Source organism: Neopsephotus bourkii, unplaced genomic scaffold (genome assembly GCF_033783945.1).
Source record: "Neopsephotus bourkii isolate Nb327-2 ecotype Australia unplaced genomic scaffold, CSIRO-AGI_Nbou_v1 NB_1433, whole genome shotgun sequence".
Lineage (NCBI taxonomy): Eukaryota > Metazoa > Chordata > Aves > Psittaciformes > Psittacidae > Neopsephotus > Neopsephotus bourkii.
The window spans coordinates 2,081,006-2,102,977 of record NW_026901910.1 but is presented as its reverse complement, the minus strand read 5'-3'; the positions used below and the strand labels follow the sequence as shown (position 1 = coordinate 2,102,977).

At 42.8% G+C, this 21,972-nt stretch overlaps 2 protein-coding genes across 2 annotated transcripts in view; both read left to right on the top strand.

Annotated features, from left to right (window-relative positions):
* Positions 1 to 7,969, top strand: part of SLC37A2 (solute carrier family 37 member 2) — a 37,643-nt gene extending 29,674 nt beyond the window's left edge. The window contains exon 16 of the mRNA XM_061368403.1: positions 7,957 to 7,969. The gene's annotated coding sequence lies outside the window, so the exon portion shown is untranslated. The remainder of the gene's footprint in view (positions 1 to 7,956) is intronic.
* The window catches only part of PKNOX2 (PBX/knotted 1 homeobox 2), a 76,301-nt gene that overhangs the window by 4,097 nt on the left and 50,232 nt on the right, over positions 1 to 21,972 (top strand). The gene's annotated exons all lie outside the window — the stretch shown is intronic.

The window sequence follows — 21,972 nt, the reverse complement described above, 5'->3', positions numbered from 1 at the left end:
TTTCCTTCTTGCTTAAGAGGCCAGGAGAGCTTTTTTGGTGAGTTGGTGCTGCTAAAGCGGGATGCTCCGTGTGGATAATGAGATGCAGATGTTCTGAGGGACCAATGTCGGAGGAGCAAGGGGTCAGATGGGGAAGGAGTGCTTGGGAAGAGGATGAGGCTTATCCATAACTGCAGTTTAGGGGCTGTTTCAACTAGAAATAGTATTCCATGACCCTCAAAGTTTTATTTATTTGATTTTTAATTAATTTTTAATTTATTATTAATTTTAGCCTTTATTTTCCATTAATTTTATTCTAAATCTAATTTTTTAAACTTTTACTTGGATTTTATTTTTTTATTCTATTTTATATGATTTGAAAACCTCTTTTTAAGTTTGTTGTCATTATATCAAGCTTTGCTTCTCCTTTCCGTCCTTCAACCATCATCCAGCATCCCATCCCACACCAGGCATAATCCAGGTGGGAAAATCCCAACCCTATCTAGGCAACCCCACCAAAAGGCCATCAAAATTCAAGTTTAGGGATGCAGAACCCCCAAAATACAGATTATTTTGGTGCAGGTGGAGGAGAGTTTTGCAAGCTGCCATGAAATCTTACTGGATAGATGAGGAAAACCAAGCTCCAGTAATGTTCTCCATGGTGCTTTCAACTTTAATAAGGTGTTGGAAAAACGATGGAATAAGTTCTAACCAAAACCACATTTTTTGGGCTGGCTTCTCCCTCTCCCTGCCTGTGCCGCCTGGATTTCTCCCATCAATAAATCCCATAAAGCTAGTTAAAAATAATCCTAATTTTGGACTCCTTGAGAGGTTCCTCTTTAATTTCACCTGGATGTTTGATTTTGTCAAGGATGTGGTTGCAAATGGGATTTGGAGCCTGGAAATCCTGTTGTCCCCCTATCAGGAAGCCGGACAGTGCCGGTGGTGGTGGGACCTGGGAGATGCTCAGCTTCGGCTTTGGACTTGCTTTAGAGCTTGAATCCCCTCCTGGAATTTTATTCTGATGGGAAAAGCTGCATGTGTTGTTTTTTGTTTTTGTTTTTTTTTTTTCTCTTTTCCCACCAGTTTCCACCCCTCTTCCCCTTTTTTCTCCCATTTTCCAACCTTTTTTCCTTTCTCCCTTTCCCTTCCCCCTCCCCTTTTTCCATTGTTTCCTTTTTTGCCTGTTTTACTTTTTCCCCTTCTCCCATTTATTCCCCTTTTATCCTTCCCCCCCCTTTTTTTTCTCTTTCTTTCTCTCCCTTTTTTGCCTTTTTCTATTTTTTCCTTTTCTTTTTGCCTTTTTTCCTTTTCTTTTCCCCTTCTCTCTTTTTCTCTCCTCCTCTTCTTCCTTTCATTTTTTTTTCTCCTTCCCTCTTTCCTCCTTCCTCCTCCTTTTTCCCTTTCCCTTTCCTTTTCCCTTCTTTTTCCTTTCCCCTTCTCTTTCCGATTCCTCTTTTCTTCCCCCATTCCCTTTTTCCCCCTTTCCCCTTCCTTTCCCCTTTCCTTTCCCTATTCCTTTCTCTCCTCCTTCTCCTCCCTTTATTTTGTTTTTAGTTTTCTTTTTCCCTTTTGCTCTTTTTTCCCCTTTTTTCCCTCTTTTCCCTCTTTCTGGCAGCCAGCTCTGGAGGCACAACCAGCACATCCCCAGAGATGGCTGCTCCATGTCACTGGCGGCATCACCGATGCTCCCCCTTTCCCATGGTGCCCAAATCCCACTGCAAATGAGCAACAAGCCCAAACTTTTCCAAATAGTTCAGAAAAAAAGGCGAATATTTAATTCCAGTGCTTCATTTCCCATTTTCTGATCAGCAGCGTTATTCCTTGGATTATTTGGCAGGGGCAGGATGAGTCTTTCCCAGATGGATCACTCCTAGGTATGTGGGAAGCGCTTTATGGCTTTATAAAGCCCTTCCAATGTTTTCTTAAACACTACTTGAAGCTTCCAAGGCAAGTTTTAGAGCAGCAATTCCAAGCTCCCTTATCCCTGAGCAAATTCCCACCGTGATGGTGGATGTAAACTGCTTCAGATATCCAGAATGCTCTGGAGCAATAAATTTTAAAGGGAATTTATTGTTTGAAGCTCATTTCTCCATCCTAATCCCACTGCCTGTTGCCAGTGGTGATGCTGGGAACAGCCGGGATGCACTTCAGAGAGCTTGGTGCCTATCCCAGATAAAAAGCCTTTTACCTGCTTCATTTTTGGGTATTTTGCCCTATTTTCCACGTTATTTTCCACCATCTTTCCACTGCCTCTTTCCAAAGGGAAGGTGCCTGGTGAATGGGGTCGATGAGTTGAGCTCTCTCCAGATCATTTATTTTATTAGCCCCTTGATCATTTAATAATAAACTATTAATAATAATTATAATTCAATAATAACTTAATAATTATTAATATTAATTATATTTAAATAAGCATTAATAAGAGATGGCAGGTGAGGGTCTCCCTTCCAGAGGCATTCTGCATCCCAGGCTCTCCATCCCATCCTCCCTGACCTTGCTCCTAATGAATTACCCAACTGAGATAAAATCAGTAAAAACCACCCCAAAATCCATATTCTGAATTCCTCAACTTCACTGGAGGAGTTAAAAAGGACTAAAAAATTAAGTTTTTATGATTATTTATTAGCTCAAGCCAAAGAAAATCCCATTTATGGGATCCCATTTATGCCCGGAAAGGTCTTTTAATGCTTTTACTTGCAGGGATTGGTTTCTTTATATCTCAGTGCCAGATCTAACAGCCCTTATCTCTTGGCAATTAATTAATTGCCATTAAAACAATGAAATGGGGCATTTTGTCAGCAAATTGGGTGCTGTGTCAGTGTGATGGCAAAGTAGAACCTTAATAATAATTAATAGTTAAATGCAAATAATTATTAATAGCTAAATAAAATAACAATACAAAAGGAATAATAAATGACATTGGTGGTTTATTAACCTATACGGATTCCAGGAGCTGCATAACTTCTCTCTTTATCCATTGCTTTTCCTGGGATAGGGGGTAGGGAATTTTTGGATCTTCTCCCTTTCGTTAGTGGAGCCCTACTCTCTCCCTGGGGGATGCTTGGGTGAATGAAGCTTCATCTGAGAACTGCCATGCTCCTAGTGATAATTAACCCACCTCTCTTCCCACTTCTCCGGCTTGTCCCAGGGATCCTGGCACAGTTTTAGGGATGCTCATGCAGTTTGGGGGTTGCTGGTGCAATTTTAGGGATGCTGGTGCAACTTTAGTGGTGCTCAACCACTTAACAGGGATGCTCATGCAGTTTTGGTACGCTGGTCCAGTTTTTGAGATGCTGGTGCCATGTGGAGGATGATCATGCAATGTTACAGATGCAGTTTTAGGGATGCTGGTGCACTTCTAGTGATGTTAATCCACTTTTAAGGCTGCTCATCCCATTTGAGGGATGCTGGGGCAGTTTTAGGGATGCTCATCCATTTTTAGGGATGATCCTTCAGCTTTTGGTTGTGACTCACCCCAAATCAGTCCCCATCAGGGGTGTGCTCCCAATTCCCATTATTTTCCCTCATACAGACCTGATCCCCTCCATCCCGCTGTTGCACAGGTCACTTTTATTAACTCTCTCTGAGCATTTCCATGCTTTCTCTTCATCCTGGAAGCTACCTCTTTTTGTCGGGAAGCTTTTCCCTCTATTTACCGTAACCTTCCCACCCTACACCTCACTAAATCATTACCCCTTACCTAGCATCTTTAATAGCAGAGCACCTGGAAAGTGGCCAAGGTTATCTCAAGGTACAGACATCAGATAGGGTTATTTTCCCCTGCAACTATTTATGTTGGGATTTGGCTCAACGGGGGGGAAAGCAGAGGAATTCCCAGTGCTGTTATCACTGTGGGATCTTTTTCACCCTGTATTAATTGTGCTCAGAGAGGGCTTCAGTGCCTAAGTGCTGGTGCACTCCTGTGATGAGTAGAGGAGGGTTTAGGGGTTCAGTTCCCTCCCACTCCCTTTTACTTCAATTGCCAGATCATGATGGAGCTGCACCAAAAGTGGCTGAAATGGGCCCAAATTGGCATCCTGGCCTCCAGTTTGGGCACACTGAGCCTAAATCTGGGAATGATGGGGCTGGGAATACCCCCCAGGTGGGCTTGGCAAAAACCCTTAGCAACATCCCCTTTAGCGGATCCCCCCTTAGCAAAACCCTCTTAGAAAAAGCCCTTTAGCAAAACTGCTTTAGCAAAACCCCCTTAACAAAACCCCTTTAGCAAAACCCTCTTAATAAAACCCGTTAGCAAAACCCCTTTAGGAACCTCCCCCTTAGCAAAACCTCCTTAGCAAAACCCCTTTAGCAAAACCCTATTACCCAACTTGACCAGCCTAATTCCTTCCTTACCCTATCCACCCCACATCCCCCTATGGCTAAAATAAGCCCCCTAGGGCTCTTTTCCCACCCGATGTCATCGCTGCCATGCTGTGTATGTGTATGGAGCACCACTGGCCCTGCTCCAGCACCCGGCCGGGACACACAGCACCCTTCAGCCAACCAGACAGAATCCAACCCTTTGTTTCCTGTTCGCCGGCTCGAATTCGGGAGGCCGGAGCCCTCAACAAGCTCCTCTTTGTGCTAATTTAATTAATTGCTGGGGCTGAGGGCAGTGGGGATGAGACACGCTGGCTATAAATACCTGCTTTTGGGGGGGGGGGATGTGCCCATGGTGTCGGTTAGCCCGGTGGTGATTGAACCTAAATCTAATTCAATTCAATTTAATTTGAATTGCCTTATCATAAAAAGAACTCTATTGATGGATTGATTTCGAATAGAAAACTATGAGTTGATTGATTTATAATACAAAAGTATTGATTGATTTATAATAGGGCATTATCAAGCAGGAGAGCGCTGCAAGTGAGGGCGTGCGTCGGCTTCCCCGTCGTGGGAGGAAAATCACCCTCTGCAAGCTGATGATACTCAACTAATGCAAATAACTTTTCCAGTGTGAGTTAAACATCCCAGCGTGCCTTATGGCATTGATTTCCAGGGAAAACCAGCGCTTGGAACCACGTGAATGCTGCCAGCACGCTTCCCACTAGCGTTCTAGTGCGCGAGCTTCGTGGGTGCTCTGATTCCTGGATAAATCCTTGCCCTGGTGCTGGTTTTTTCAGTTACAACATGAATCCCAAACTTGCATCCCATTTTGCAAGGGAGGAAAGTAAAGAATGCAGAGGTGAGTTCCCTAAAGATACAGGAATAGGGTCAAAAATAACGTTGTGGCTAGCTGCGAGTGTGTTTTAGCTGCACAAAGTGGTGTTTGTCTTCCCTGAGAGATGGAAGTGATTTTTCCAGCTGATAAATGAGAGTTTTCAGTCGAGAGATTGGACTATATTAGGAAAATTCTTTGAATTTTTAATATGATATGTGTAACGTGAATTTATTTCTATTTATTTATGTAGCAGTAAGAAGCTGCAAGAGGAAATAATCCTAAATCAGAGAATTTCAGCCCCCAAAAGCAAAAATTCATGTTGGGCTCATTGCAGGTGGTAAAAAGAGAAAAAAAAATCATTGAAGAATAATTTCCCCCAAATTTTGTTCTGTTTTGGCACATGGAGCATCACATCTTCACCACCACTTTGAGTAAGGAAACTCCAAGCATGTGGCCAGTGGGGACCAATCCTGGCCCCATCCCTGGCAGTGCTCAAGGCCAGGTTGGACACAGGGGCTTGGAGCAACCTGCTCTAGTGGAAGGGGTCCCTGCCTTTGGCAGGGGGTTGGAACTGGATGAGCTTTTAGGTCCCATCGAACCCAAACCATTCCATGATCCATACAGCATGTGGTCCCTGCCTCCTGGAGCTTGAAGTTAATATCAATTATTTCGGTGCCTGTGTTATTATATTTAACATCCACATTTGTATTCCCTGTAAGACCCGAAGCAGTTGCCTGTTTATTTTAGAGATGCTGGGTCGATGTCACATGAAACCAAGGGAACTGGTTGGTGACATGATATCCCTATCCTAAAATAGCCGTTTATTTAGGTGAACGGCCACTCACTCCTTGTTTTGCTTTGAAAGGGGATGAAAGCTGCTTGTGCCCATGATCCCAGCTGAGGTTTCCATATGGATAGCCTGAATTCTTGCAGGGAAAATTTTGGAATTGAGTAGGTGCTGATTTTCCCTGCTGTGCACATGGACCTGGAGCATCCTGAGCATCCTTGGTCCAGCTTGGGATGTTCCATCATTTCCATCCTCCAGCTCCGAGTGGCTCCTCAGCAGGAGCATTTTTTAAAAGTTATCCCCCCACTTGGCATTTTTAAGGGAAAAAAGGGGATTTTCCCATAGGAAAAAGCTCTGGAGCCTCCATGGAGGGTGGGGTTGGGAGTTGACATCATTGGAGGGGGGACATCCTGTAGCCAGAGATGGGTATTGCAGCCTGGTTTTGGGATGCTGTCAGGGAGGAGTTCTTGCATTACCACTGTGATTTGGGGCATTAATAAACCCCACTGGTTCTTACTGGGTTTTGGCTCCTGGGTGGTGTAGCTTGCTTGGAAAACATGTATTTTTCCCATCACATCCATTTGGGATGCGCCTCCTCTTCATCCGTCTGTATTCATACACTTGGCTTTTTATCCCAGGGTGAGTGAAAATCCTGACATTCCATTTTTTTCCTGGCATAAAGCAGGGCTGAATGGGAGATGCTGAAGTTAGGAATAGGGAATGATGTGTGGTGTGCTTGTGGTGCTGCCGGTGTGCTGGTGATGGTGTGTTAGGGACTTGGGTGGGATTTTCCATCCTCATTTGGTAGGGGAATTGTTTCCTTTTTTCCAGGGGGAAAAGAAATGGGTAAAAATAAAATTAGAGAGAGAAAAAAAGCATTTAAAAAGGGAAAACTGGGAAAGGGAATAAGGAAAATAATTAAAAGAAAGGAAAATAAAAAGAGAACACTCCCCAGCTTCAGGCACAGCCCCAGTGAGGTGTTTTCCAGCAGCATTCCCCTCCAGCCATCTCCAAGCTGCACTTCCAGTGGCTGAACCAGCAGAAAGGTTTCCAGCTCCTGCAGGAGCTCTTCCCTCCTCCTGCTTCCCCCCCACATTCCTGGGTATTGGCAGGAGACTCCTGCTCTCTCTGCTCACCTCCTGGAATATTCCTGCTCCGGAGGGCAGCAGGGGCTCTGTGCCCCTGTATAGAGCAAACCCCCCTTGGTATTCCATTATTCTATTAGAGTTCCAAAGCTGGTATTAAGTGGACATGATTTCTTCCCATGGACCATTAAGTTTGGTTTATTGCTGGCCTGATGGCCATTACCCTTTCCCCCCGCCCCCTTCCAGTTCCTTCCCCCATTAGCTTTGTACAATTAGCAAAAGACGAGCTGCTAACACTGCACGGGAGCTGCCCGTGGGATGGGGATGCTCCCATGCCAGCCAGGCATTCCCGGAGCTGCCGTGGGTACGCCCACAAGGATGTGTAGTGCATGGTCCTTGCAGGACCTGCTGCTTGTGACCCACATTAGCAAAGATTCTTTTGGCCAGTTTGGGTCAGGTGTCCTGTCTCTCCTTCCTCCCGCCTTCTCCTCCTCCCTGGCAGAGCATGAGGCTCACAAAGTCCTTGATCAGAGTAAACATTACTGAACAGCAACTAAAGCCATCGGTGTTATCAGTGCTGTTCCCAGGCCGAAAGTCAAAACCACAGCACTGCACCAGCTACTAAGGAGAAAAATGACTGCTACTGCTGAATCTAGGACAGTATCCACCCCTTATTCAGTTAGGTGGGACACCCTAATTAGCAAAGATCCATGCAGGACACCCAAATGAGCAAAGACCGTGGGGTGGTACCCAGTTAGCAAAGACCCTTGCAGGGCACCCGAAATAAAGACCCCAGCAAGGCACCCAAAGCAGCAGAGGTCTTCGCAGGGTCCCCAGATAACCAAAGGCTTTGCAGGGCACCCTAACTAACAACACCCCAAATGTGGCACCTGAATTGGTCGAGATCATGGGGTGGTACCCAGTGATGCTCACGGTCATCAAAGCTCCTTGCAGGGCACCCAAATTAGCAGCCATCCCCATGGGGCACCCAAATTCCAGACCAGAGCAGCTGCAATTTCATTTTTTAGAGTGAGAATTCCCAAAAGTCATCCAAAAGGCTCCTCTTTGCAAGTGTAAAACATGCTGAGCTGGCTTATCCAAAAAGGAATTTCTTGGTGTATTTGATGCCCAAGGTCCATAATTCCCATCCATGCCTGGTGCTTGTCACTGGTTTTCATTCATGTCAGATATTTTCCTGCAAAATCTGTTTTCCTGATGAGATTTTAACTAAATCCCCATTTTTATACATATATATAATAATTAATATTGGGGAATATAGTAGGGGAATATATTGGGCAATATTATATATTGCCATATATATATAGTATTCTATAATATTGTATTACCCATATATATGGGTATGGGGAATATAATACAAATATATTTTATATATATATAAAATATTAGGGAATGTATTGAGGAATAGAATATACTGGAGAATAATATAATATCCTATAATACTCACCAATATATAAAATCCCCCATATATACAGTGTATATATATTTTATATATATATATGGGATTATAATGTTTATATGTCTATAGATACTGGAGACTGTTTTGGGAATATATATTTAGTAATATAATATATTGAGGGATATTATATATACTGGGGGATACTGGGGAAAAGAGAAAGATATATCAGGGAATATATGTTCTCTGATAAATATGGGAATATTATATGTATGTATGTATATGTATGGCAATATTATATATATATTCCCCATATATAATGGGGAATTTGTTCTGCACTCTGGGGCTCAGCCATTCCCTATAATTTATCTATTTGGCAATATTTTATTCCAACCTTAGGAGCAAAAAGGGAACTGGCTGGGATTTTCAGGAGGTAAAATCCTACAGTCCTAAAGTGTGTGTGTGTGAATTGCATGGGCTTTTCCCCCCAAAATATAATTTAGGAGGGGGAAAAAATCCCACCCAACTTGCCCATGGAAAACCAGGATTCTTCTTTTAAGTCTGGGCTGGGAAAACTCCTCGGCAGCGGTTTGTGGAGGAGCTGATGTGCGCCACCCCATGCAAGGGCTTGCTGGCGTTTTGGCTAAAACAGGCTCAAATGCACTCAAGATTAGAGGGTGCTGTGCATGAGGGTGTTTGCAAATCCTCTCCTGCACTCTAATTAATTGGGATTTAATTGGGATTTTTAATTACTGGCATCAGGTGGGTCGTTCCTTCAGCATCCATTGTCATCCTGCTCCATTCTCTCACTCCCCCTGGTAGCTGATGCATCCCTGGGTTGTTTTTATGTGAGCTTCTCTTCACACCTCTCCTAAAACCCCCAAATTCACCTTTTTGTTTTTTTGGCAGTATTCTATCATTTCCTCCAGATGTCACTTAGGAAGTGATGGAGGGGAAAAAGCATTTTAGGGATGCTAAAATTTAGGGATGGAGGATGCTGCTGGGGTGACAAGAGTTATATAAATATATATATATGTAACCCCCCTGAGTGTTCACTGGGTACCTATCTGATGAGGTTTTTGCCTTTCCCCCCCTCCGTTTTTAAGGCATCCTAAAACACTTCCTGGAAAAAGGAAAGCTTCTCTTGCCCTGAATTGATGCTTTTTATAGGTGGCTCCAATATACTAATAAAGCGAAAGGTTAAGAGAACAGTGGGTTTCTCTTCTCTCCCCCAGCCGATTGTTGTATCCTCTGATTTTAAATCATAGGGAATTATGAAGTACAGCAGCTTGTGCTATCAGCTCTTTTAGCTTTCCCTATCGTGCCGTGCTGTGTAAAGGAATGCCGTTAGTGTTACGACACAGGAATGCCACTGCGCTCCCAGGCATCATTAGGGACCAGTGTGAACATGCCTGCAGCCTTAGGGTAAGAAAGACTTGAGTAAAAGCTGGAAATAATGCTAAAATATCTTAAAATGACTTAAAAAATAGCATTTGCACCATGTAGTGCACACGGCATGATGCAGACACGCTCTCCAGCAGCTACCAGCCTGATCCCCCACCTAAATTTGGGGGTTGTGGCATCTGTGTCTCCAAAATACGGGTTTTCCTCCCTGTTTTTGAGAGGTGATGAAAGTTGGCTGGCTTGCAATTTGCATGCTGCAATCAAGGTGTGCTGATGAGATGCTCAAGGGCTTTTCAGGGCGCACAGAGGGGTCTTGCCATTAACACTTTCCCCCCCCTTCCCAAATTAATACCCTGCCATCCTCTAGCCATGACGACTGCCGGAGCGGCTTTCCCAATTAATGGCTTTGTTTAATCATACCCCCTGTCCAGAGGAATATTGTCTTTGGATAATGTCGTTTGCCTAACGAGATTTTCCCTAATTAAATCTCCTTTCGGTCCGTGTGGTTCTCCCTGCAGGATAGAGGGGGAATGTTTGTGAGGCCATCGCCGCTGTCGGCTAAATAAACCTTCCCAACTTGGCTCCCCAAAAAACCCCCACAGGGATTGTGGGATGCAAACATCCCCTTGGCAAATTAATTAGGTTTTGCAACCCTAAAAAGGCTTTTTCGTTTCCTCCCCCCACCTGCCCAAAATACAGGGGTGTGCTTCCTGCATCCCTTTTTTGCTCTGGAATGGTTGTGCATCAGGATGCTTATGCGTCAAATAAAAGGGATGTATTTCTCACTGGTAAAGTTCCAAATTCAGGATTTGAACTTATCTGGGACTGATGGATTGGGAAAAAATTAGAGTGGGATTTTGAGGCTGAAAAGTAGCCCCAAATTTGTCATCAGGATCTTCAGGATGTGGCAGCAAAAGGTGAATTTATTTATGAATCAAGTGGATTATCCTCCAGAGAACAGAGGCTGTAGGACAGCAAAATCCTGCAAAATGAGGGAATTCAGGAAAAGTGAATTCAGGAAATTCAGGAAGTCCTGCTCGATCTGAAGTTGTGTGTTTCTACATTGTGGTGTTCATTTTTTCTCCTAAAAATCCCTGTTTTCACCAGTCTGCATGGGAATGTCCAAGCAAATTCCTTTGGGATTAAAGAGTGGAATAGATCCCTATAAATGAGATATCGTCTAATACCTCAGATATTACTATTTCTCAATATATCTCAGTTGATAAATGGAATTGAGCTGTATCTCAGGTCTTTCAAATATCATTATTCCATATTTCTATCAAATGGGATATGATCCCTATAAAGAGTTCACATTCCAAATCCTGATCCTAGAAATAAACCTCAGCCCTGTCATAAAATGAGTCTAAATAATGCAAGTTTTGATGGGGAAGAGGGATGTACCATCAGCTTGTAGATGTTGTGGTGTGGATGGCAAAGATGTGGGGTATTTTTGAAGCTTTTTGGGTGTATTTGGGGGCTGAACTGAGGGGTTTGACTTCAAGTATATCTATTTTCTATAAAACAGAGGCTGAAGTACAAGTTTTGCATATAAATACATGCATTTTATATAAATTAGGGGGTGACCATGGGTTTTTGCATAAAATACATGATATATGTAATCTAACATATAGAATACAAAATACACAATATAAAATATACAATAAGTAATTGTAGGTAGGGGGATTGAAACTAAGGTCCCATTCAACCCAGACCATTCTGTGATTAGCATATAATACATAAGATGTCATATACAATATGATGTATGCATGAAATACAATGTAAAGTAGATGATAATAAATAATATAGCTAACATGATATATATTATAGATAGTATAGACAGTAGATGGTGAATAATAGATAATAATATGTAACTGCACTTATGCCCATATATATTTTAATATACATTTGCACTAACTGTGTATATACAAATACATAATATATATACAATGTATAAAATAATACATATGTAATTATACAGATTATCTAATTACTCATCTAATTGTAGAGTATAAATATAGTTTTCCTCCTCCCTATTGAAAGTGCCTTTTGATTTTGTCCCTCCCCTGAAAGAAAAAAGGAAAATTTCCCTGAAAATTAACTTTCTGCACCTTTCCCACAGGTTTCCTATGCTTGGAGTGTCTGCCATGTGTGCTTCGTGTGCGCTTCCTGCATGCTTCCTGCAGCCGTGCTCACTCCTGTGCACGGTGTCATGCACTCTCCCATCTCCTATGTGCGCTCCATGGATGCTGCTTCTGTGCTCCCAGGCATGTTCTTTGGCATCTTCCTTGCATGCCCTCCATGCACACTTACAGTTCCCGTTTGCACTCCTGTGCATGCACACTCCTTTTCCTGCTCCCATGCACACTTGCACACCTCGACCTCCCGTTCATCCTGCTATGCACATCCGCATGCACCCTCCCTTGCACATTCTGCTCACCCTCCCATCAAACACTACCACTGCTTTCATCTTCCCTCCTCCCCCCAAAAAGCTCCAAAATAGCCCATTTTCCCCCCAGTTTGCTTGAGCTTTGCCCAAAATCTTCCCAGCAGGGCTCTGCCCACTGGTATCCCAGCTTGCTAGCGGAGGCATTTTGCAGCTCCTGAGTATTTGTGCATGCAGCTTTGCAGGATATAATAGTATTGAATACAATTTAATGCTATTTAATGCTATTTAAGGTGATTTAGTATTATTTAATACTATTTAGAAGTTCACATCGTGGCGTGAGCATCACCTGCAGCTTGCAGAAGGCAGTAAGGCTAAAAAAGTTTCTGGGGGAATTGTGATAACCCCTTTGAGAAGGAAATAATTGGTGACTGAGGAAAACTATGGAATATTAAGATAAAAAACATATATAAATGACAGAAAATGGATATATTAACGAAACATTAACTCTCCACATGGGTTGACTTCCATGGGAGCTTGGGGGGGGGGGGGGGTTGGCACAGCTAAAAAATCCCATCATAAGGAAAAGAAAAGAGAATAAAAATGCTTTATTCCCAATCCCATTCTGTGATAATGATCTTAACAGAGCTCGGAAGCAACACAGGAAAAACCTGTGTGTGGTTTTTAAATGAAAGTTGCCTTCTCCCCAGAGGACTGGGGCTGAGATTTAGCGTATTTTACTCATTTTGGGGGTATTTTGTTATTTATTTGGCGTATTTTATTATTTTAGGGGGTATTCTGTTATTTATTTGTGGCATTTTATTATTTTGGGGAGTATTTTGTTATTATTTACTGTGTTTTACTGGTTTTGGGGCATATCTTGTTATTTATTTGGGGTATTTATTATTTTAGGGAGTATTTTATGATCTATGTGGGGTATTTTAATTTGGGGAGTATTTGGTTATTTGGGGGAAATTTTACGTATTGGGGGGATTTTATTCTTTTGAGGGGTTTTTACTCTTTATTTAGGTTATTTTATTATTTGGGGGGGTGTGTTTTAATATTTGGGGGACATACTTTATAGTAGGAACATCCCAATCAGGGCTAGGGATGCTTCCAGCATCGTTGGCTTATCCCACTGTGTGGGATTACACTGACTCCAAGTAGGAAAGAAATGATAAGGAATATAATCCCCTACATGATATTTCTCCTATATTTGGGAAAATGCTGTTACTGGGATGGGATCGGGATTTAACCCAGCCCTTGGAAATGCTGAGATCAGCTGCAACAGCAGCGTTTTGAAGCATATACTCCACTTTTGGAGACTGGGAACACAGAGGGAAGGGGCTGTGGGGGCTTTTTGTGTACAAAAAACTTTTGAAGGGCTTTTTTTGCCACAAACCTCCTCTTTAAAGGACTGTTTTAGGTAAAGCTCCCACTTGAAGGACTTCTTTTTGCTGGAAACCCCCATTTAACATGCTTTTGTAGGTGCAAAAACGCTGTTTGAAAGGGTTTTTTTTGGTGCAAACCTCTGTTTTAAGGGCTTTTTTTGGTACAAACCTCAGCTTAAAAGTGCTGTTTTTGGTGCAAACCCTGTTGTGAATGACGTTCTTTAGGGGTGCAACCCCTTTTTTAAAGGAATTTGAATGTAAACCCCTGTTTTAAGGACTTTTTTGCATGCAAGCTCCCATTTTAAGGACTTTTTTGGGTGCAAAGCCCTTCTTAATGTGCCTTGCTTGCTGCAGCCCCCTGCCTAAATGGCTTTTTTGGGTGCAAACCCCTAATGTAAAGGTCTTTTTTTTTCTGATTGCAAACTGCTTTGGAGCAGCTGCTAAAGCAACATCCAAGCACGATGAGGATGAGGACAGAGTGTGGATCTTGCACAGGTTACAGGGCTTATTCTGGGTGGGAGGGGTGTGTGTGTGAAAGCCAGCATTCTAGGAGCAAGGAGCTGCCTGTGCGGGGTTTTGAACAGGATTTAACCCTTTTTCCTTCCTTCACCAAGCACAGTGCCCCCAAATCCCCATCTGGATTGCTTTTTTATTCTTAAGGTTAAATAAAGCAAAATTAATAGCGTTTTGCATCTAAAACCCCTCCCTCTGTTGCAGAGAAACTCATGTTACCTGATGATGGTTTTTGCTCGCTTTAACTTCAGCCTGGAGCAGGTGCTGGAGGAGCATCCCCATGGGCAGCATCCCCTTTTCCAGCCGTTTTTGTGCTCCTGACAGCTTCGTACAGGTGGGAAAAGGGTTTTTCCTGCTGTTTGGGGGTTAGAAAGGAAGTTTTCTCCACTCCCCTCCCTCTTGTCGGTGCCGAGCGCTTGCCACCCCGCTGTCTGTTTTTCCTCGCCGAGGTTCAGTTCTAATTATGTTGATTTTCTCCAGCCCACCCCCCTCCTGGCAAGCTTATTAGGGGGAATATTTTTATTTATTATCATTTCGCCCAACTCCCGCCAGCATTTCCAATTACTCTCGCCGCTTCCTTGTAATTGTCTTTCCGTAATGGCTGCGAAACAATTGCGCTAAATGAGGTGGCTCCGGCAAGATGAGGGTTTCACTTCATTAAAGGCTAATGGATTCCCAGCTCCAGCTCTGTGGGCAAAAAAGAAAAGGGGGAAAAAAAGAGATATTTAAGTAACTTCTTTTTATTTTATTGGGATAACTTTCCCTGGGATAAAAGGGTTGGGTTTTGGTGTGGGATGTGTGTTGGTGACCATGGTTTTCTCTTAGGCAGGCTTGAAGCTTTTTGGGTTTTGGGGGATTTGATAAATGAGTTCTCTCAAAGTTCCTGCTGACTTGAAAAGTTGGCTTTCCCTATAGTGATACACTGTATTTCTTGCTGTAAATGTATTTATTTATAGAAATCTTCTATAGAAATATATTTTATATACATGAAATATATCATCACACATGAAACAGATGATCTTAGATGATGTATTATAGAAATCTATGATACATAGGATAACAACATTGCTATATAGCATATAACAATTACTATAATATATGCATATATTTTTAAGTTAGAGAAACGCATGACATAATTCTGGATACTAGAAATATATATTTCTTGATATAAGTAATATATCGATATATAATGCTTGATATATAATGATATATTGCTAAAAAGGATTATATTGCTATATACTATACAGCATAGATTATAATAGCAATGATTATATTGCTATATATATAGCTATAAATAGCTACCTATACCTTGATATATATATCTCAATATGATTGTGTTTCTATAAATTCTGTAGTATAGATTATTGAAGCAATGATCTTAATGCTATATAGAGAGCTCTATATATTGCTATCCATAGCTCAATAGTTATCTGTCAATGCTATATATTATATAGATTATTTATAATAGCAATGATCATATTGCTGTGTAGACAGCTACATATATATTTCTCTCTCTCTCTTTCTAGGCACCTTAAAATAATCTATTTATTGCTATAAAATGCCCATTTCTGATACCAAATGTGTTGGCCCAGCAGCCAGGAGTAGAGGCAAAGCATTTTGGGGTTTTGCAGCATGCTCGCTATATCTGCAAAAAGTAGCTATTTTTGGAAGCCAGGGGCACCCCGAAATGAAGGGGAAAGTGCTTTAAGCTGAGTATTGCTTAGCATAGAAAAATGTGGATTGTCACCATCATGGTGCAGGGGAAAAAGCCCCAAACTTGAGAAAAATTTTGGGGTTTGGTTGGTTTTTTTTTTTTTGGTTTTTTTTTTTTTGTTTGTTTGTTTTTTAAGTGGAGAAGTTTGATAAAGGGGATGATAAACTGCAGTGGAATGCTTACAGAAGGTGCAATATATATTGGATGTATTATCTATATTACAATATAGATCTACATTGGATCTATTCTGTTTAATGGATGTATGGGATATAATATATATATATATAATATATATGGATATACATTGGATGTATTGTAGATATTACATTATATCCATCCCTTCCAACCCAACCCAACCCATTCCATGATTCTATGATTGGATATATAGGGAATATAATAGATCCAGTATATTAATCTAATATCTATTACATATTTTTTTATATCTATAGCCTCTTCCCCCTCAAATATCCTCTTTCTTCTTACATAGGACAGTTATATATGGACATTATGTATCTGTCTTCATCCACATTATCCATCTATATATATGTAATATATATACACACACAATATAAATAATATAATCAGTTTGATTGGATAATGTGAGTGAACACTAACATATATACAATATATAATATACAGTATATAATACAGATATATATTATAATATATAATTTATATATCATATATGTTATATATCTCATGTTATGGTCCAGTAATATACATATTGGATGGATATAATGGGATAATGCAGATGAATAAATACATAAAAAGTGGAAACTGTCTGTGCCCCCTTAAAAGAAAGTAAAACAACATTTTTTGCTGTAGGAATCAGGGTTTCTCCTTGTGAATACTTCTATCTTTCCACATAATAATGGAAATACTGAACTGGGAATCTTTCAGGGAGCTGGGAAAAAATTCCCACATGTTATCCCCAGCCTGGGGCCACTCACCCATATTCCCTCGTAGGGAATAAAGGTGATAAAAATGTATTAAAAAACCTCTACAAAATTCATTTTTTTAGGACACTACCCGACCTTCAAGCCTTACCTTACAGCAAGGTGCATGCACTGGAGGTTTGCCTGGAAAAACGGCGTTTTTAGGCGTGCAGCCTTTGGAAAATGCTTTTCTAGGTGTCAGCCAGCTTTGCAAGGTGGGGGTGACGCCTGATAAGGGGAACCTCAGAGTGTCTTTAACTGGCCAGAGCTGCAATTTTAGTGTTAGAAAGCAGAAAAGCAGCTGAAACTGGGAAGGCAGGATTCCAGGCAGTAGCAGGGGTGGCATTTTGCACCAGACGATGCTGGAGCAGCCAACACGTGGTGGAAATTCAGCTTTTCCCTGTGCAAAAAGCCTTTCCTTAAATAGATTTTGCAGGATTTGGGGCATCCAGGAGGGGTAAAAGCAACAACCAACAAATGACCCTGATGGCATGCAGCAAGCTGTATCCAGCAGTGTGGTTTAGCATCCAGAAGTGTGGTTTAGCATCCAATTTGGTGCAAAATCCTGCATTTTTTTGGCCAGGGCTGCTGCCAGCTGCTGCTGCAGAGCTCCATTAACCCAGCACTGGGATGACACCAGGCCTGCAGTTCGTTAAGCTGATGGCTAATTTTCTCTTGCTAATTTAAGCCCTGTCCTTTTGGGGCTTCCAACAGGATCAGCTGCACACTGCTGCCTTCAGCCTTAGTTTGCAAGCATCCTCACCCTCATCCTATTTGGGGTTTTGGGGTTGCATCCCTGCAAGCTTTCAGCCTTCTTTATTTCCAAGGAATTTAAGATCATCTGTGGTTTTCCACATGCTTTCCCTTCCCTGGAACATGGATGCCAGCTCGACCAGCAGGATAATTCCGGGTATGATTTGGGATTGTTCTGGCTCAGAGCAAAAAGGAGCCGTGATGGCGCAAAGACTTGATACAGGATCTCCTAATGAAGCCAACTCACCCCAACCTTAATTAGGCAGCCCTCATTAAGCACAGGGCTCACATAACCACACATCCAAATCTTCCAAGTCTGGGATTGTGATGTTACAGCACGCATGGAAAAAAGGTTAGTGTGGTTGCAGAGCATCACATCTCACCATGCTGGAACCACTTATGACAATGATTATAAAACATATTTGTAATTAATATTTTTAAAGGATGCCACATGGAATGTGGCTTTAGTGACACCTGGGCTTAATCTCTCTCCATCCCAGGGCAGAAGGATGTTGTTAACTGGTTTTGTAGGCTTCAAAGCTCAGTAGAGCGATGATTTTTGTTCTGTTTGGAAGCTGGGTGTCATTTGGGTGTGTGGTTTGGGACTCTTTTTTTTCGCTTCAGCTGTTGCATTGCTGTCAGATTTGCAGGGAAAACACCATTTTTGCAGGTTTCTCTGTCCTGGAGTTACTTCTGGGGATTGACCCTAACTCAGGTGTGATGAAAAATCAGATGTTTCTGGAAAGGGGAGATTCAGGCAATAAGGAGAAGCTCTTCCCTGTGAGGGTGCTGAGGCGCTGGCACAGGGTGCCCAGAGAAGCTGTGGCTGCCCCATCCCTGGCAGTGTTCAAGGCCAGGTTGGACACAGGGGCTTGGAGCAAGCTGCTCTAGTGGAAGGTGTCCCTGTCCGTGGCAGGGGTTGGAACTGGATGAGCTTTAAGGTCCCTTCAACCCAAACCATTCCTTTATTCTATGAAAAATCATCTTTTTTATTTTTAAAAAATATAGAAGAAAAACAAAAAAGGCAATTGATTGAATTTCAAAGCATGAGGATTATTTTTATGGAAGGTGAGTAAAGAACATGGCTGGATTGAATTACTCTGCACTTGGGACAATTGATTTACTAATGCAAACAGGAGTCAAAAAAACCCCAAACCCCAACTCTTGAGGTTTTGATATGTCCTCAAGAACTAAATAGATATTTTGGGGGGGATTTAGTGGATTTGGGGTTGCTGGAAGGCTTTGATAAAAGCTGAATATGCCTTGAAAAGCTGAATCACCACTCACCAGTGAAGTTGTGCGCTTGGTGCAGAAATTATTAGCAGTGTGTTTTGCAAGAAAGTTGGGATGAAAAGCCAACTTTTAGGCATGTCTGTACCACACAGGCAGCGAGATGCAGACAGCCTCAGGCTGCCCTTAGCTCCAGAGCTAGAAGCGGAACGGACCTTTCAGGATCCAAACCATGCCAGAAAGTGTCTTTTTTTCCCTGCTAGTTCAGTTGGGTTAATAAAAAACCTCTCTGTGCCTTGCGGGGCTGCAGCAGCCGCAGGAGAGGTGAAACATCAGCATGTTTCAGAAAGCTGGATCAGAAAAGAGTGTTGCTGAGCTTTGCTTTCAGCCAGTGCCTTTGTTTTGGTGCTCTGATAGAATCCCAGACTGGTTTGGGTTGGAACGGACCTTAAAGCTCATCCAGCTCCAATCCCTGACATGGAAAGGAACACCTTCCACTGGAGCAGCTTGCTCCAAGCCCCTGTGTCCAACCTGGCCTTGAGCACTGCCAGGGATGGGGCAGCCACAGCTTCTCTGGGCACCCTGTGCCAGCGCCTCAGCACCCTCCCAGGGAAGAGCTTCTGCCTAAGAACTCAGCTCAGTCTCCCCTCGGGCAGGTTCAAGCCATTCCCCTTGCCCTGTCCCTACAAGCCCTTGTCCCAAGCCCCTCTCCAGGTTTCCTGCAGCCCCTTTAGGCACTGGAGCTGCTCTAAGGTCTCCCCTTCAGGAGCCTTCTCTTCTCCAGGCTGAACCAGCCCAGCCCTCACTGCTAGTTTTGGGAGGTATGGTCTCAGACAGGCATAGCAGAGACCTCCCAGAGAGAGAAAAGAGACAAGCTCCAGAAGCTAACCTGGCATCCTTGCTTTGATTTTAGCCAGCATCCCTGGTTTAATCCTAGCCGTCCCCATGCTTTGATTTTAAACCTTGCTTTGCTCTAGCCAGCATCCCTGCCAGCATCCTCAGTTTAAAGTAGCACAATTTCCAGCCTATATATGTACATATATAAATGTAAATATATAAAAATATATATAAATACAAATATGTTTCCAACTGCCGTGGCGGGGCTGGTGCATTCTGGCATCCTCTGAGCAGATCTTGCACCAACCAAACTCTCCTTCCCATGGTATATTCCTGCTTTTGATCTAGTTTTGGCTGGATATTTTTTGCTTGAGCTGATGGAAAAATGAAGTGAAGGGGTGTGTGCTTCCTAAGAACCTCAGTCTGTATCTGGAGCTTGTAGAGCATCGGGTGAAGAGCTGAATTTGGGTATTTTTACTGCGAAATCCCATGTTTTCTTCAGCTTTTTTCCATGGTAGATCACCCCCACGAGTGATGGGTGGCAAACCTTAAAACTCAAGCAAAACTCCACTAAAACAAAGTGGTTTTCCCACTGTTTTGGGGATGCTCCGGCTGCAGCGGGGCACTGCGCACACCTCCCTGCTCCCGCATCCCTTGAAAGCTGCCGCAGCCGGTTGCGTTCTCTGGTTGTAAAGATAATTAAGTTGCCTTTCTGCACGTTGTTTACTGTTCCTCTGAACCAACTGTTCCCCAGAGACTTCGGCTCGGGCTTGGGGTTGGTTTTCGTTTTGCAAACCTCCTTCATTACGCTTCGGTAACAATTCTAATTTTACTATTACTAAACCATCCCAGACACTGCCTTATTATGTGCCTCGGAGCTGAAATTCCTGAATTGGGGAGGGGGGGAGCAAGGAGAGAACGACTCACATCTGGGCTTGTTCTGCAGATGTTTGCTCTGCTTTATAAAGCAGCAGACATTAAAGCCCGACGTCGAAATGATTTTGCCCCAGGATGGGTTTGCACAGGTCGGCGTGGGATGGGAATGGCCTTGGCACAAAGAGGAACCCCAAAATTTAGCTCAGCCTCTGCAGGAGCTGGTTGCAAAAAGACCTCTCAGCTTGGCTTTCTTAGGACAAAATATATTCATTTTCAGCCTGGAAAAAAGAATAATTAAAAAGAAATTAATAGGAAGGCTTAGCACCAGCAATCTGATGAGCCAAAAAAACTGAATTTCGGTGCCGCTCCATGATCAAACCCTCTTGCACATTTCTTCTCCTGGCACAGGAGCAGAAGAATCACCCCAGGCATCTGGGAGCATCACTGGTGGGATGTGGCAAGCTTGGCATGTAAAAACCATGCACGTTTCGGTATGAGGCTTTCCTGTGCTTGTGCGTTTTCATGTTCATGTGTGCATTCATACATGTCCCTGTTGGCATGTGTGTTCATGTACACACTTCCCTGTGTGTGCATGGGCTGCGCCCCCAGAGCGTGAGCTGCAGGTCAAGGGTGGGGGGAGACCCCCGTGGCGGCGGGCTGGAACTGGATGAGCTTTAAGGTCCCTTCCAACCCAAACTATTCCATGATTCTATCAGAGGACCAAAACAAAGGCACTGGCTAAAAGCAAAGCAGATATGTATGTGTGTGTATATATATGTATATTATACATATGCAGACATAGCCATGTGCACAAGCATCCTCATAGCAAAACATGCATGTTTTTTGCATGCCAAGACTCATGCAGGAGCAGGGCTGTGTGCTCCCAGCGAGCAGCACATGTGGCTTGAGCCCCCCATCTGCAGCTCTCCTGATTTACACACCCTCAATAACTTTCCTTTCTTCCCATTATCTCTAACCCATATACTCCAGGAAGTTTAATTTCTTCTCGCTAGTAATCACCATTAAATAGAAATTGTCTTTTTCTGTGTAAACACGTCATTAGTGAAGCTGGTTTCTGCAGGGTCCAGATTTCATTTTTATTAAAATGAAACATTTCTTCGGCTCCTCACTGTGTCCAGAGATGAAGAGGATAATTTTAACCCGTTGGGTTGGCCACACGTAATTGCTCCGGCGTTTGATTGGGGCGATTAGGGAAATATCCTCTTTTCATGCAGAAGAATTTGCATTTTCCCCCTTTACTTCTCTTACTGCTTTCCTCCACAGCCAGTTTTAATGAGTGTTATCAATCCTAATGAATATATTTTCATCTCTTTATTGGCGTGGTTTTTATTTGGGAAGGGCTGAAAAACAGGTCCAGGTAAAAACTCTGTGTGGGAAAAGGCACCAAATTCCACCTCCTTTTCATACGTGTGGTGGTCAGTGAGGGAAATCTTTTGGGGATTTTTACCCATTGGGAGCATCTGAATCATTTTGGAGGGCTGAAAGCATC